Source organism: Miniopterus schreibersii (assembly GCF_964146895.1).
Source record: "Miniopterus schreibersii genome assembly, chromosome: 10".
Classification (NCBI taxonomy): Eukaryota; Metazoa; Chordata; class Mammalia; order Chiroptera; family Miniopteridae; genus Miniopterus; species Miniopterus schreibersii.
Genome location: NC_138110.1, coordinates 40,935,476 through 40,939,812, shown reverse-complemented (window position 1 = coordinate 40,939,812; position 4,337 = coordinate 40,935,476). Strand labels below are relative to the sequence as shown.

General features: G+C 42.6%; 1 pseudogene across 1 annotated transcript; it reads right to left on the bottom strand.

Annotated features, from left to right (window-relative positions):
- Positions 1 to 1,427: 1,427 nt before the first annotated feature.
- LOC308562516 (calmodulin pseudogene) lies at positions 1,428 to 1,745 on the bottom strand (annotated as a pseudogene). The gene has a single exon. The product of its transcript is annotated as a calmodulin pseudogene (transcript).
- Positions 1,746 to 4,337: the final 2,592 nt, after the last annotated feature.

The following is a 4,337-nucleotide window of genomic DNA, read 5'->3' as shown; positions in this document are numbered from 1 at the left end:
GGAAAGGCCGTGGCTCTTCTTTGTTAATAAGCTGAACAAGCCCTTAACATAAATTCTGTTAAAAGTGGGGCTGGAAAGCCCTGGCCAGTAGGCGTCCTTTCCATACACCAAGTTGCGGGTTTAATCTCTGGTCAGGGCACATTCAAGAAGCAACCAATGAAAAATAAATAACTGAAACAACAAATCAATGCCTTCTCTCTCTCTGTCTCTGTCTCTCTGTCTCTCCCTCTCTCTCAAATTAAATAATTAAATAGATAAATAATAAATGGTGCTGAAGAAAACCTTAGTCCTGAAGGTAGAGTGGAGCTTCTGCCCGTTTCATCTCTAATTCCAATTCCAAGGGTAGATGGAACTATTGTTTCCCAAGAAAAAATGAAGCCAAACTGCATCCGGTAGTGCCAACAAAAAAGGGGCCATAGTCCCAACAAAAAAGGGGCCATAGTGCCAACAACCAAGGAGCGTGCAAGGGCCCGTCACCTCCTGCAGGCGGAGGCCCGCTCCTAGGAGACTCCTGCTTTGGCCTGTGGCTGGGGCAAGAACTTCTACAGTAGAAGTGAAATGAAAGGGGGGAATTTAGACACCATAACCTTGTCCATAGTAAAACCTGCCTCCGTGAATATTAGAAACTCACAACCAGACTAGTCACACGTCTTCTCAGGAGAGGGGGGAGAGGCTGCACTAGCGTGAAATTCCAGGTATCGGGGGGAAGGGCACCATCCTGGCAGTACCTTTGACCATTAAAGAATTTCTGATCGCCCCAAAGCTCCTGGGCTTTCAGTATATGTGTCCTAGTGGGTTTATCAGAATGATTTAGTGACCGAATGTGTTCAGTCTTTGGGGTGGGAATAATTAGTACTGTTCTTTTCAAGGTTGAAGCTTGTTTCACAAATACAAAAATTGTGGCAAGTTCCCTGTTCCTCAGGAAGGGTGCCAATGGCCATTTGCGGAGGGATGGTATTTGGTTGTGCTGGGATCCCATGCTTGCCAGGACATTTAGCATCTCTGGTCTCAAGATGCTAAATGCCAGTAATACCCCCATTTTCAATAGTGCAGCTTTTAAGTACATATCATTGACCGTCCATAGTCCAGCAGTTACAACACCACGTGCTGACAGTTCCTAAAGAAAACTAGTTTTAAGAAGGCATAACCCAGATGTTCCCTCATTTGACCAACTTTGTCTAAGTTTGGATGTGCAAAGGGCTTAGATGTATCCAGAGTAAGCCACATGCAACACGCTACTTGATCAACTTTCTAAAATAAGTTTTCAGGACAATGACCGTTGGATACGGGAGGAAAACGTGGAGGAATGAAGTCCTAATGACTATACATGCATATTTTTTTGATAGTAGGGGAAACCTTTTACAGATGTTACAAAGAAAAGGCACATAATCTTGTACAAGAAATTTAACAGATTCTGTGCACTGTCTTCACTTTGCTGTCCTCATTTGGACAAACTCTTCATAGTTTGCTTGGCCGTGACCATCAATATCTGCTTCCCTGATCACTTCATCAACCTCTTCACGTGTTAACCTCTCTCCAAGGTGTTGCCCTACGTGGCCATTGGGGTCCCTATCAGACACATGGAATGCTTCTCTCATTTCTTCTTCACTGTCTGTGTCTTTCATTTTTCTTGCCAGCATTGTCAGAAATTCCGAGAAATCAATTGTGCCATGACTGTCAGCAACCACTTCACTTATCAGATCCTGTAACTCTGCTTCTGTGGGATTCCACCCAAGACACCTCATGACAGTTCCCAATTCCTTTGTTGTTATAATTTTATCACCACCCTTGTCAAACAGTGAAAAAGCTTCTTTGAATTCTGCAGTCAGCTCTTCAGTCAGTCCGTCAGCCCCGCTGCAAGCGCTACTGGTCTCCATGCAACCTCTCTGCTCGTTCACTCCACTCAGACTCCAATCACTACCTCTCAGTCCCTTCACCTTTTTCACCCAGTCCCCCAAGCCCCCTCCCCTCTGTCAACTGTCAGTTTGTTCTCTGTCTCTATGAGTCTATTTCTATTTTGTTTATTTATTTTGTTCTTCAGATTCCACATATACGTGAAATCACATGGTGTTTGTCTTTCTCTGTCTGACTTATTTCATTTAGCATAATACCCTCTAGGTCCATCCCTGCTGTCGCAAAATGTATGATTTCATTCCTTTTTATGGCCCAGTAGTATTCCATTGTGTAAATGCACCAAAACTTTTTTATCCACTCATCTTGGGCTCTTGGGCTGTTTCCATATCTTAGCTATTGTAAATAATGCTGCAAGGAACATAGAGCTGCATATATTCTTTCAAATTAGTGTCTTGCATTTCTTTGGATATATTCCCAGAAGTAGAATCTCTGGGTAATAAGGCAATTCCACTTTTAATTCTTTGAGGAACCCAGAACACTTTTCAATGTTAAGGACTCATGGGTTATTTTCTAGGATAAGCCTGTTCTGCAGGGACACAACTCCCTTCCATTTATTGAATGAATATTTTATGAGAGTCTAATAAGTACCATTCACTGTATAGGCTCTGAACAATATAGACAAAGTCATGTCCATTCCCAGGTTGGGTGATATCTTGGGACAATTTTTTTTAAAGACAGCCCTTCTGGTGGGTAAGTAAAGGGTGACTAGATTTTAGAGCATCCATCCACCTCAGCTAGGCACCCATGTATTAATGTTCATGATGGCCCTGGACAAGCGAATTGACCTCCAGGGGCTTAGGATTCCTTAAAGAAAACCTAATGCAAGAAGGACTTTTATAGATAGGATGATCAGGAAAGTTTTCTGAGGAGATGGCAATTAAACCGAGACATGAAGTTCAAGAAGGAGCCAGCCGTGAAACAAGCCGTGGTAAGAGCACTGCGGTGAAACAGAGCGGCATGTGCAATGGCCTCGAAGCAGAAACGAGTTTGACATATTTGAAGAACAGAAAGTAGGTTGGTGTGGCTGGGGTGCTGTGAGCAAGCAGAAGAGCAGGGGGCACTGAGGCTGGGAGTGGCAGTGTCCCCCCCATAGGACTTGTGGCTTTGATAAGACTTTGACTATAGTCAACAACATTGTACACTTGAATTGGTTTTTAATCATCCATCCATTTATTCAGTCATCTATCCAATAAATATTTATTGAGCATCTACTATGTGCCAGGCACTGCAGTAGGTACTAGAAATACATACATATATATATATACATATATATATGTGTATATATATATATATATGGGGGGAAGACATTTCTCTTTTCCCCCCAATTTTATTGTATAATTGATGTATAAAATCAAAATTTTGTTGAGGGTAAGTCTCATGTTAAGTGTTCTTTCCACAATTTAAAAAAAAAAATACTTTGAACAAGTTGAGATTGAGGGTCCTGTGGGAAATGGATTTAGATGTGCCCATGGGGCAGTCATTTGTGTGGAGTGACAATGCACAAAGTGACTTCACATGTGTGAGCATGGAAATAGTCACCGAATCCCAGGTGGAAATGATGCCCCCTAGGGAAAGTAAGAGAGCTGTGGGCAGAGCCTTGGGCGTGTTCCACTCTGAGGCACATGATGAAGCAGCAGCACTGTAACAGCAGCGGTAAGAGCTTGACCTCTGAAGACAGGTGCCCCTGGGAGTGAATCTGTTACTCAGAGACTTATTAGACTCTCTCGGTTTTGGGTTCCTCACATAAAATGAGGATGTAAAACACCTACATCATAAGGTTGTTCTAAGGATTAAATGAGATAATGTGTGCAAACCATTACAGTGGCACTTAGTAAGGACTCAGTAAATGTCAAGTGCTCACACACACATCCCTAAGAAGGGAACTGAGAAGGAATTTCTCAAGTGGAAAGGGAAGAGTCTGGGAGAGGGGTGTCAGTTGAGGAGACAGTTAAAAGATGAAGGTAGTCAGTGGTGTTAAATGCCACAGAGAGGTTTTTGTGGAGTTGTTCCTTTTTAAGCTAAATTCTACATTTTGATATCTAGCACGGTAATTAACATTTGACCTTCTGACCTCCATTAATGTGATGTCATTAGAGATATCAGATCACCCCTTTGAGACATGCAATCAGTAGAGAGAATGATTACAGTGGTGCTCAGACAAGGAAATCACAACATGAGGGTCTGGTTGTTCCAGCATCATTACACTCAATAGGAAAGAGGGGCCCGAAAAGCACCCATTGAACCTGGAAGCGGTAACTTTGGAGGAGGAGTTTCAGTAGCATGATTGAGGTGGAAGCCTTATTACTATCATTTGAGGAATTATGAGATGTGGGAATGGAGATACAGAACATATCTACCCTGTTAGAGGGTTGGCTCAGACCAAAAGAGGGCACTCAAAACAGAAACCAAAGTGGAAAATAGGA